Source organism: Lissotriton vulgaris, chromosome 3_1, assembly GCF_964263255.1.
Source record: "Lissotriton vulgaris chromosome 3_1, aLisVul1.2, whole genome shotgun sequence".
NCBI lineage: Eukaryota > Metazoa > Chordata > Amphibia > Caudata > Salamandridae > Lissotriton > Lissotriton vulgaris.
Genome location: NC_141689.1, coordinates 147,750,064 through 147,763,806, shown reverse-complemented (window position 1 = coordinate 147,763,806; position 13,743 = coordinate 147,750,064).

Genomic DNA, 13,743 nt, shown 5'->3' with positions numbered 1-13,743 from the left:
ACATTTTTAAAAATAAGCATAGGTATTTATTGTATATACCCCTTATTGCGTTATGCTCACTGCTTTGTTTAAAGACTATGGTCATAATAAACATACATTTTGACTTGACTTGACTACTGTGTGGGGAGGTGATGCATCAGTTTCTTACTGTGGCCTTGGCGTTGTTGTAGACTTGACACTCGAGTGCGATGCGTGTGTTGTCAGGGAGGCGGTGGTTCTCAATGCGGCAGCAGCAACGGCACGGCATTGATCTCTCCAGCCGCGGTCCCCAGATATGTCAGTTCTTGTAGTCGCACAACAGGGCCTGTGTCGGAGTTTGTGCACTGATCTCTGACTTCGGAGATCTTGCACGAAACTCGGCATGTGGCGTTTTCTCCAGTCGCAGGCAGGCACTGTGACAGTTTGTTAAGCGGCACAATGGTGATGCATGGGAATTCTTCCAGCATGGCGGTGTTTTGCTGTGTCGAAAACTGGTGCGGATGTGTCATACGGCTTTAGTTGGTTCCCTTTTCCCAGCTCCCTGGAACAACCTCCAAAGGCACAAAACAGGTAAATGCACTTCTTGGCAGGCCAGACCTCCCACCAATGAAGTTCAGGGGAGCTAGTGGTGAAGTTTTTGTGTCCCTGAGACTTCAGGACAGAAGGCAAGCTCTACTTCAAGCCCTTGGATCTCTTTTTCCAGCAGGATACACAGCACACAACAAAGTGGTTGTCCTCTCCTTGGCAGAAAAGCCACTGCAGGCCAACCTTGGGTAGCACACATCAAAGAGGCAGTACTTCTCCTTCAGCTTACCCAGCTCTTCTCCTTGGCAGAGGTTCCTATTAAGTCCAGAAGTATTTGAATGCTCTGGGGTCTGGGCCCCAATAATTTTACTCAATTTCTCTTTGTTCTCTTGTGCCAGAGAGGCTCTGTGCTCAGTCAAAACCAGTTCTGTCCTTCCTAGTCCAGCTTCCCGGCAGGAGGTGGAGACAGCATTGTGTAAGGTAGACCAGGCCCATTCAGGTGCAAGGAAATCTCCTCCCACTACTCTAAATGCAGCTCAGGTCTTTTCAGCCCAGCCCTGACTCATTCAGGAAAGGCAGAACATACCACAACCCCCCAGTGGCTGTCTAAAATGAATCCACATCCCCAGCCCCCGTTACCCCAAAGCTAGAAAGTCAATCCACAACCCAGAAGAGGCACACAGGATGGCTAAGCAAGAAAATACCCACTTTGTAAAAGGTGATATTGTCACACACACTATAAAATTCATCTTTACTATATTATATTCTGAGTTCAAACATACTAAACTCTTACTCCCTATCTTGTTCCATGGGGAAGTTATACTTATAAGATGTTAAATAAACTCCCATTCTATCCTATAGGACAGATAGCCTTTCAGTAGTGAAAAACGAAATACACTATATTTCACTATCAGGACATGTCACACAAACAATTACATGTCCTACCTTTCACATACACTGTACCCTGCCAACATAGGTACCTTGGGCCTACCTCAGGGGTGACTCACATGTAATAAAAGGCAACGTTAGGGCTTTTCAAGTGGGCACACTTGCCAAGTCGTCATGGCAGTAAAAACTGCACGCAGACACTGTAGTGGCAGGTCTGAGATACCTTTACATGGCTACTTCTGTGGGTGGCACAACCAGTGTTGCAGGCCCACTAGTAGCATTTGATTTGCAGGCCCTGGGCTCACACAGTGCACTGAACTATGGACTTAGCAGTAAATCAAATAGCTACTTAATTATGGAAACACCAATCCATAATGACAATTTAGACAGAGAGCATATGCACTTTAGCACTCAACAGCAGTGGTAAAGTGCCCAGAGTCCTAAAACAAACAAAAAAGGGTCAATAACAGGAGGGCAAAAAGTCTGGGGATAAACCAACTGGAAAAGCCAGGTCTAGCAATCTGCAATATTTAGGAAGCTTTGAGCAGGCATAATGATAGCCTTGTCCTTTATATAAAGTATTGATTCACCAATGTATAGCGTTAGAAGAATCTGAATTTAATAAAGTCATGGAGGCTAACATTATTGTAGGTTTCAATCATTTCAACCCCAGGCAGACAGTTACTGTGAAATCTCTTGGTTTATGTTATATGTATGTGTGAGAAATTGGGTTGTTGGTTGACTGGGGTTTGAGCCCTGGTCAAGCAACAGCCACAATCTCTTGCACGGTGAACCACAAAAAGTTAATAAATAAACCTATACCTAACCCTGGGTAGCTTGGCACAAAAAGCAGTCAGACTTAACTTAGAGGCAGTGTGTAAAGTATCTATGCAGACACAGTAATAAAGTACAAAAACAACACAAGAGAAATCCCCACCAGTTTAGAAAAATACAGTAAATGTTAATTCATTATTTGACACAAAAAAGAAAATCCAATCAGTAGAACCGGAGTTCTGAATTTTCAAACTTTTAAATGAAAAATAGTGCCAAAAAGAACAAATTGCCAACCTTGGTATCTAGTCACACAAGAACAAGGGAAAGTCAAAATTTAAGGCCAACAACGACGGAGCGAGTCTTGAATACAAGGATTGAATTAGGCCCGGTGTTGGTTTACCTTCAGTCCTAGAAGAATTTAGAAGAGGGTAAAGTGCAGTGGGGTAAGGCTGGTGTGTCTGAGGAGGGAGTCATGGTAAAGACACAGTGAATATTTCTCTGAGATGAGTGTTGAAAATCTTAAGTAGGACAAGGCAGGAGGCTGTAGGCAAAGTGACTTCCATGAAGTCGGATACCACTTTGGCAAAGGACTCCTGAACAGGATTTGTTGCTGCAGAGAAAAATGAACAAGGAGCCTACGATCCGAACAGCAATGCATCCTCGGTGGCTAGGCGAGCTCGCAAGACCCGGTCTCCTCTCAGTTCTCAGTGCAGTTGTTAGCCAAAATTTCTGGTGACAACAATTGTATTTGAACACACGTGTGCACAGCACAATAGGTTAGCAATCGTTGCCAGCGTTGCCATCGTTGTATTTATAAAAATTTTATCACACAATATGTGGTAAAGTCTCTTTATTCCAGTCACTTGCAAATGTAAAAAGTGACTTACAGTTGTCCACGTCAACAATGCTGCATCACATTCATAGAATGTTTTAACAGGGAAGTTCAGGGGAAAGGAAGAGACAGCAGGAAGGGGAACATGGTAAAATCTAGGTGAAGGAAAATAGATATTAAAACAATTGTAAATAAGATTAGAACACTGGAATGCTGGGAGCTCCGGTGAAGACAATGGAGTGCTCCATGCTTTTACGGGCCGGTAAAGGTCTGCAAAGCAACATTCTAATGTTGTTTTTAAAGGCCTCCCAGAGCCCGAGGGAATTTAAGCCCCTCGAACTGCGAGAGGCCTTTGTTTTATTTGTTGGAAGATTCTGTCCTCTAGTGGCAGAATGTTCTAATAGCCTTATAGCTCTTCGTAGCTGGGCTATACCAGCTATTAAAGTCCTGCTTCCTTGTTAAAGTCCCTCGCCTTTGGCTTGGGCCTTTAAAGCTGGAGCGGGCCTTTATTAGCCAGTATAGCCCGCTACAGAGGGCTATAAGGTTATATTATACCATTTTTACTCTCAACAAAGGATTTTCTTCCATGGCATATCATCAAGAAACCAGGACTACATGGTACTAGCTCCACAGTGAAATCCTTGATAGCCAAAACTGACTTTAGATCAACAGGGCAAGCACCTTTCTCCTTCTAGATGAATACAATACTCGGCTCAACAGTGCCCCAGAACCAAAACTGCCATCTCTTACTTCTGAGAGGCATCATACTAGCTGAGGCTTATAAGGGAATGAGGAAATTAGAAAACATCACCTTGACGCTGAAGGAACTTTACTAGCTCTGCTTTCAGACCTGCATCATCTGCAGTAGCAGTTGTAGTACCCACAAGGACATCCTAAAGAAAGCCACGGCATACGTATCCAAAAAAACTTGCCTTCTTGGTTGGACAATGCAACAGGCTGGCTTGTATGACATTACCAAACATGCCTTTACCACACACACAACACAACGTGTTGAGATATACAACGTGTGGCATTACCCCCCTTTTTAGGTTTCGACCTGGTGAGGGGCACACAGTGCCCCTCCCAGATCGAAAACTTTTGTCTACAGTAGGGATGTTCGGACCGCCTCTGTTTCCCATTGGCTAGCTCCATAAATGGAGGCTAGCCATTGGGAGACAGAGGCTGTCAATCACGCTTTCTCGGGAAAACGCGATTCGGGGGCGTTTCTGTGTCTTTTTTTAAGTACCGCCCTCTCCTCTTCCCATTGGCTGGAATTTTACCTTCCAGCCAATGGGAAGGGGAGAGCGCGAAAAACACGCCCCGAATCTGCAGGTGTTCTATGATCCGCTGCCCCCCGTGAGGCAGTGGACCCCCCTGCTTTGCGCAAGCGCACGCATGCGCACATTGCGGCCCGATGACGTGCCGATGACGTGCCATCACGCCCACCATCATTCCATGTACCCCCTAACATTTGCCATTTGCGCATGCTCTGTTGAGACATGGCTCGTGTCTCGGGCAGAAAGCGCCCGCGGGGTCCTTGTGCCGACCGCGTTCATAAGGTTGGAGTCGCCAGCCCTGTATTTTAACTCCAATTATAAAACGATTACTGTCCCTGACGAGGCGCTTTAGACGGGGCAGTGCTGCTCTGGAGGCAATAAACAATGAACTGGCCTTGGGCTCCCGGAGCAGCACTGCCCCGCCTAAAGCGCTTCGTCTGGGACGGTAAGCGTTTTATAATTGGAGTTAAAATAAAGGGGTGGCCAGTGTTTAATATCTGCTCTTACAATACGTTTTATAACTGCACTTACAATACAACACTCAGCCTCGTACACCGCCTACGCAGGCACTACCGCTAAACTCCAGAAGAAACTCCAACGAATCCAAAACGCCTCAGCCAGGATCATATTAGACATCCCGCGCAACGAACGCATCTCTGGTCACCTTAAAGACCTCCACTGGCTACCCGTCAATAAGAGGATCACTTTCCGACTGCTAACCCACGCACACAAATCACTCTACGACATCGGACCAGAATGCCTCAACTCACGACTGTCCTTCTACACCCCCTCCCGCCAACTACGTTCTTCCAGCCAAGCCCTCGCCACTGTACCTCGCATCAACAAGACCACCATGGGAGGCAGATCCTTCTCATACCTGGCTGCTAAAACATGGAACTCACTCCCCGCTTACCTTCGCCTTACCCAGAACCACCTAGCATTCAGAAAGCAACTTAAAACGTGGATATTTGACAAGTAATCCTCCCCCCCTTTCTAAGCGCCTTGAGACCCTCTGGGTATGTAGTGCGCTATATAAATTCTCTGAGTTGACTTGACTTGACTCGGGCTGCTGGCGGCTCGAGGCTGTGAACGCGGTCGGCACAAGGACCCCGCGGGCGCTCTTTGCCCCTTTGTCTCTCAATATGTCGAAATCTGCACCCCGTGACGTAGGGGGGGCAGCCACTCATGGGGATACAATCATTCTCAGAACACCGGCCGGGACACCCCCGTGACGTCATTCCCGGGCCACGCTGTGATTGGCTGCCGGCCCGGGACCTAACTTGTTTTGGAGGGTGACAAACTTCTGAAAAGCGGGTGATTCTATTAAAGTCAACGGAGGCATTTTGTTGTCAAGGGAGGAATAGAGCCCGGGATCCCTTAGTATGAGCACCATCTGGCGTAAATGTAGGGGCATGGCAGGCCAGATTACCCGGATGGGAGGAAGAGGGCGGGTAAAGCATAACGAAGAACGTGCCCTGAGCCTCTGACTCCACCCGGTGTGATGGTAATCTTTCCACCTCTGTGTGTGCGGACGGAAAAAAGGAGGGCGGAGAGGAAAGAGCAACCTGGCAGAATTAAGGACCGGGGGTGGCGAGAGTTTAGAAAAAGTCCCAGGAGGCCGATGGCTGAGAGAGAAAGTCTTGTACGGCACATTGGAGGGAGGCTGTAGGCAGAGCCAGAAAAAAAGGGCGGCTGCTTCAAGCCTACGCAGGTGGTGCCCCCGATTTCTCCAAATCTACCACAGGGCAAGAGACTTATTCAACTTTGGAGCTTCATTTTAGCAGCTGCACGACACACAGATTCAGGTGGAATTTTACAGGCACGCAATTTTTTTTGCGCAGCAGACGTTAGGGTAAGTGAATCGGCAAGCACCCGGGGCAGAGAAAAGCAAGGGGCGCTTCAAATAATTCCACGATGTCCGAGAATGGTGAGAAAGACAAGAGGAGCGTAAACCCAAAAAGAATAAAGGAGGCAAGGACAGGAAGGAGGGAAAGCAGCCTCCGAACGAAGGCGCTTCGCCCAAGCCAGGTAAGCCAAAGCTGCTGCTTACTGTGCTTCCCTTCTCCCCTGCTCTTGATCGCCCCCTCCGGCCCCTATGCGCAGCTCAGGTGTGCTTCCGCCCCTCTCCCAGGGAGTTGTGTAAATCGCTCACTTCCCAGCTTTCCCGGAGGGGTGTGACGTGTTGTGGGCCACTGCTCTCGGATCGTCTATTCTGTGAGAGAAGAGCTGGGAGTAGGGAGGACGCTGAACTGTCCGCTATGCCCTTCGCTGCACGCGCCTCCCAGGTCTTCAGCCACGCTGATCTCCCTGGCTGAACTCCCAACCAGACAGCAGATGTCCGTACCCGCTCTTTGTAGGCGTGCGTGCAGATTCCTCGTGCACAGCCTGAGCAATTTGCAGTCCTAGTCAGCACTAAGGAACAGATACTAGCTACGAAGGCCGCGTGTCTAGCTCTGCACCCTGTTTCAGTTTTTAACTTCAGACACCCAAGATTGTATTATAGCAAAAGTGTGGGCAGTGTTAAGGAACACATAAAAATACAATTTTGTTTTTAAAGTCCTCTGATGTCCCCAGCCTGCTGTCACCGTGCCAGTTGGCGTGTCACAGTTTTCCCTGTAGTAATAGAGCCCCAGAGGTACCCAGCATCCCGATTGTTGGCGCTCTAATAGGCGCGTGGAGCTGCTTTGCTTCGACGTACCATCTCTTTAAGTGCGGCTTAGGACTAGAAAAAATCGTGTTGTGTTTGCTCCCTAGTCTAGCACTGTCCTAACACATTCGACACTGGTGTAAAATCAGATTAGGAGCTGTCGTCCATACAAAACTGTGTTTAATTACTTTTTGGAATTGTTTTAGCCAGAACATGATAAATGCATTTTTTAACGTGGATTGTACTTTTTCTGCAATGTGGGTTATTTTTGAGAGGGGGTGCCAAATTGGTATGGAACTGTTGTCCCCTTTTCAACCCGAGGTGAAACATTCTTTTCTACCAAATATCAAAAACAATAATGAACTAATGCTAAGAAAAGTAATATAACTGGTTGGTTCCTTACGTGGGAATTTAATGGAATTGAATGTATTACATGTGATTATGGTATGCACACTAGTTTTGTATATTTTTGGTTGCTTTAATTAGTATATTGGTTGAATAGAAATCAAACCCAAAAGACATTTAAATTGAATTAAAACTGTAAACGATGTTCATTAGCTTACTGCGTTCAAACACATGCTGTAAGAAGATGCACAAAGGGATAAATAACCCTTTACTCATATGATATACAGAGGCTCTTACTTCCACCCCTTAATTCAAGAAAGTGCAAACCTAAAAGTATTTCCAAATTAAACAAGCATTTACAATGCAACGGTTTTGCCTTTGGAAAACTTAGAGCTATTGGCAATGTAAATGACAATGCCATTTATTTATCTGTTTTCAAAACCAACACATAAATACAAATGTTGTCATTTACAATGCCAATAGCCCAAACTTTTCCAAAGGCGAAACCATTGCATTGTAAATGCTTGTTTTAAATACTTATCTCTTTTTACCTCTTCACTCCCCTGAACCCTGAGATTACTTTTACCTATCTTTACCTCTACTCATACTGAAACCACTTTATATAAAAATAAATAATTCCTTGCCAGTGTGGTAAAGTAATATGTGATAAAGGTAAGAATGCTTACCTACATGGTACTTAACAGCGTGGTAAAGGCATGAGTGGTAAAGGCATGCATAGAAACATCTATTACCCCACATTTATGGCAGTCGAGCACCAACGCAGGCACCCTTGGAAGATGGTGCACGAGAGCATATGTTACATCTAGGATTGTTGTCTTTTTTTTTTGCAGGAAGGGACCATGTCCTGCATAGAAATAATCAGCTGAGGATTTTTCTTCTTTCTACATGTACATGCACATGTAGAAAGAGTACACAACAGGGAAAATAAACATTTCTCAGAGTTACACTACCCCTGGGAAGGCGTAACATTTCGATGCATTCCCAGGATTACCTGTGTTAGTACAGCTGGAAATTCGCCGGAACACCAACGTTCCACCCATCACATCACTATTAACATGAGAACTAGTTTAACCCTGAAGCAATAAATCTAAAGGCGCATCTCATTAAAGACCACCATCACATCCCTCATTAGATCCCGCCTTCTACCTGCCCCAATGTAAGCATTCTTAATTCATTTCCCTTCTCATATCCTTCCTTTGAGTGGCCTATTGCTCCACTGCTAGATTCACACTTTACAAGAATACTGAGATACATACAAACATGCAGCCAATAGTAAAAACATCAATTTATTGAACTCATTCCAACAGCTCAGCTAATGTCCCAAGGCCATCAGGAGAGCCCCTTCACCCCTGCAGAGAACTATAGTCAATCACTAAAAAAAGAGTAGGGCCCAAATGCGCAAAGGTGTCACGGAACAAAGCGCAGCAGCCCAAAATGCGGCACAGCGTTGAGTGATGGGAAGAGAACAGGAGAGCGCCATATCCACAGAGATATGGCTCTCTCCTCCTCTCCCTACTGCTGACACTGAGTTTAGCTGCAGTGCATCAGGACACATCTTCGCACCATAGTGTTAGGGTGCGTGCCTGAGTCTACCATAGATCTTGTAGTGGATGGGTACCCTTCCTGCACAAAATACTTTGGTTAGACAAGCAAAAAAAACATTTCCTACTTCATGTGTGTGCTGCACAGTACAGCACACATGCAAAGAAGGAAAAGAAGGGAGGAATGAAACATTTCTCCATTTAACACCTACTTTTCTGCGGTGCTAGTTTTTGGCACTAAAGCCCATCTACTAACGTTGGTCGTTAGGGTTTAGCATCAAAAGGCATGGGTGTTTGCATTGGAACGCCATGTCCCACCCATGTAACGTCCCTTGACGCAAAGTAATGCAAAGAAGCATTTCACGTTGCTTTGTGTTACTTTTGGGTACTTTCCAGTGCAAAACAGGTTTTACTCTGCTAAGTGGGTCAGGAAAAAAACATTTGGTGCTGGTTAGTGTCTCTTTTGGTTGCTGACCCAGTGCAAAATGTTTGATAATCTTGCCTTCTGAGGCAATCAGAGAGATAAGCAGCAATAAATCTCAATCTAAGGGAGGCAGCTGACACCATGGTATTTAAATAAAAGTATCAGAGTTTCAGCAGGTGGTGAGCAATAAAAGAGAGATAAAACGGAGAGGGAGAGAAACAGCTAACAAACACGCGTGTGCCATGGGACTGCCTGCTGTCTATGCCCTGGCAAAGTGTTTCTGCAATTCTAAAAGACGCAGGCTTTTGATGGCTGTCACCCTGCAGCCACTGAGTGCGTTTGAGAGGCATGGCGGGAAAGCATTGTGCTCTTTAGCATGTAACTTTTAAAGCAAAGTGTTGTTCATGGCCTTGTAATGCAGTATCATATCCCAAACACTGCACCAGTGAGTTGTAGTCCTGGAGGCACAGAGAGGAGCCTCTTTCAATAACTCTCTAAAAGCAGTAATGACTTAGTTTATGGTGTGTGATGCAAAGAGCAACAGAAACCCGGTTGTGTGTAGATGCTGCTGGGAAATGACAACACGTCTATGTGGTGGAGAGAAATACAGAACTTAACTGGAAACAAGCAAAGCGATGAGTCATGTGAATGACCCTTACCCTGTTCTAGTGAACGTGCACATTACCCAGTAATATCCCATTTCCTCTTTAGCATAGGCTACATTGAGTGAATTGCCACGCGTTTATGCTGTACAAGGATATTGCCCTGACACATCCTGCATTTAAAGGGCATTTTGCAAATCTGATCCTTAAGCAGATCTTGTACCGTGTTCACCTAGTAGGCCTGCTCCCTGACGCATGCTAGCATGTCTGCACCCTAACCAATCTCCAGAAATCACTACTGGAAGGACCAGCCACAAATACCAACCACAGTGCACCCCTCCCCTGCTCTCACAACACCACGTGCCTCCACATACTGCCACACCTCTGCTCTGAGTCGTACAGAACCAAACAGGCTTGTGCCTGCAGACATACACCCATTAATCAGATGCACACTCCCAGGCATGGGCTAGACACCACCCCACCTCAATTACTTATTTATGCACAGCACCTCACATCCTGCAGGCAAACAAACACTTCATAATACAAACTCAGCATACCCTCCATCACTTGGACTTGGCTCACACCAACATCATCCACTATCTCCGAGCTATTGATCCTGGTTGCTTTGAAGATGCACCGCTCACAGTGCTCACATCCACCTGTTGGTGTCCTTGGCCTCATATGCAAGCTCACTCTTCCTTCACTGCTCCCTTTCTACACATCCCTCGGCTTTGTAAGCCTCGCGGCCCACCCCTTCATCTCCCACCCAATAGAAGAATAGATGAAGCAACTGAGAGCCTTCAAATGCACACCTGTAACCATAGATGCAACAAAATCCCCTGAGATAACTCTGGATAAAAATCCTAACATGCAAGCACACATCAGCGCATCTGCACGCATCGCTTTTCTACAACTTAAACTCGAGAAGGGGATTAGGATATCACCTTATCTTCTTCTTTTCCTTTCTCGTCCCCATTTCTTTTCCTTCTTTCTTTCATTTTCCTCATCTTTTCCTTTTTCTTTTTCCTTCTTTCTTGATCCTTATTCCATTTTCCCCTCCTTCCTTTTTAAAAATTGTAAAAAGCTACTTTGTTTCAAGGTACAACTTTTTAGTATTGCTTTTTCTTCAGGAGTATTTTACACAATTTGTAGATATCTTGTGTTTTTCTTTCCACTATATTATATATTTAGTTTTGTTACTCTTTTGCTATTTTCTTGATTGCACTGCTGTATATCGTGCCAATGTTTTCAATTTGCTTCAATAAAGCTCTTTAAACTCAAAAAAAGAAGGTGAACCCCTTCATTCCTCCACCAGACTTCCAGATCGCAGCCGAATCGTATATAGAATGGAATATGGGAGCGCAACCCTAACAGGTTTATTGAAATCAAGCAAAGCACCGCTCAAGGAGACCCAGCAGCAAGACTAATAACAGGAACTAGATACTCTAACCACATCAGTCCTGCTTTAGTCTCTCAACTGGCTAACAGGAGCAGCAAGGATCCTGATGAAAATAGCGTGCTTGACGCAAAAATCCCTGCACCATGATACACCAGAGTACCCTGAAGACCAGTCCAACTTATCAAAGGGGCAGTCATTTCCTACGAAGTGCTAACTCCTTCATGCTGGAACCACAGAGTTCAGAAACTTGAAGAATTATGTCTACACTTTCTCTGGCGCCGCACCAAGAAAATGGACCTCGCTCCAGCCGGATGATCAGTTTAACCCATCTAGTCAAGTCAAAGATCTTTATTCGGATTAAACATCCATAAAAGTACATAAAATCACAGCATCATGCAATATTATACATAACACAAAGTCCAATAGGTTTATTAAAAAGAATTAATAAAATAACATAATAAAATCATCTGGTTCATCATAGTGTGTGTTTACAGTTTAACTGCAAGGGTAGGAGTATCAGTGAATTTTAAGTACACATTCAAAGGAAACTACGATTGGCGACTCTTCAAAAATCATTTCTATAATATGCACAAAGAGCAATTGTTTGTGCAAAATAGGCAATGTGCAAAGTAAGCAATTAACCCATCTATGATCAGTTTCAAGAAAGCGGTGAGGAGGATTTTACTAGACCGATTATTAACATAACGAGTTTTTTACCTGGCTCTAACCACAATCTCTTGGTCCACAAATGCTCTATTTTGATCATACAGCTTTTTTCCTTTTTTTTGCTTTTTTGAATTTTATATGGCGGGAACTCGACCTGAAGGTATTAGCTAGCTTTTCATGAGCCTCAGTTGCGTTACAGATAGACACATTCATTTTGTTAGGCACAGGGAGATTAACTGATTTGCCCAGAATCACAGGTTGTTGAGCGTCCTTGCCGAGGCTCGAACCCAGTTCCCTAGTTTGATACCTTTGGGTCATGTTCATGCTTTATAAACCTCTCTAAATAAATATATCTCACCATCAAGATGCACAACACTCTACCTGATAGCACCCTACACTCATCAGACATGACACCCCACATGGCCAACTACGGATACTGCAACACCCACACATAGAAAATAATAGAGGTAGAGTCTTAAAATAAAACCCTATAGGAAATAATGTGAAATTACATTAAAGTATTTAAAATAATTAAAAATGTAAATAAATATATTTTAATGTAACAAACTACAAAACGTATGCATTCATTTTATTGAAAGTGATGTATAGAATTATTAAAAGTTATTTAATTATATTTTAATAACAATGAATGTTGCATTAATTTATAAATTCGAAGAAGGCTGTTAAAATATTTTATAAATAAATAAATATTTTTTCACCTTAAATTACATTTATTTATACTTTTATCTATTCTACATAATTTAATTTAACATTATTCATGTTGGGTTTTAAGTTAATTCCCTATTGAAATTCTTTACTCTAGGTCGGTATTGCAGTACCAGCTGTTGGGCCGGTGCGCAGCTGAAAAAACCAAGTTCCAAGCTCAATAATTTACTACTGTCTTGGGAGCTATAGTAACTTTAAAAGTGCAGTTTCTGAGAAGCACAAGATATTACTCTATTGTATGTAGATACATGTCCCTCCCTGAACTCTTCCTTAAACCCCTCCTTTCTCCTCCTTAAACCATTCACATTTAGTAGTAAGTATGCCCCTTTTCCCAGTCACTCCCCCGATCCTTCCTACATTTATTGCTAAATGGTAACTTGCATGGGTGAGGATCTCGCCATTGAAAAGATAGGAGACATGGAGATTTGCACTTGTAGGTTTGTGAATAGCATTTTGCAGTTCTTTAGAAGTACTAATAAACTACAAAATATCATTTGGGAATAGGGCTCAGGATGGTTTCCTTTGTCCCTTTCCTAACTCTATACTTATTAGAGCTTATAGAAAGTCTATTATTGAATTTTTCTTAATTTGTTACAATTATTAAATTTATAATTGCCTCTATGCAAGAGGTACTTTCCTACCCTATTTCCTGTATTGTTGAGGCAGTAAATATTTTACAAAAGCGGCCTGAACAGCAAGAATGGTACTGAGTGAATGTCAAGTTATCACTTGACATTCACCCAGTGCCATTCTTGCTGTTTATTTTGCTATGATTGATTGATTTGTATCCTATTTACCTGCTGATTAGACCCCAAGAAAAGAACCAGTGTCTTGTCAGAACTGCCTAAGGTGAGAACTACCAGACTGGAACTGACCCAGATGACCTATGTAAGTTACTTTCGAAACAGAGGTGAAGACCACTTCATGCCTTCCTCTCTTATACAATCACCCATAAAGATACATTAACTAGAACAAACATGGGGAACATTAATATGCCATACTGACCTGCTTAGAAATGTAGGGACTTATTTACAAGAAAGTGACGCAGCACGGCACCGCAAGCCGCGCTGCATCACTTTTAAAGCACAGGGATGCAT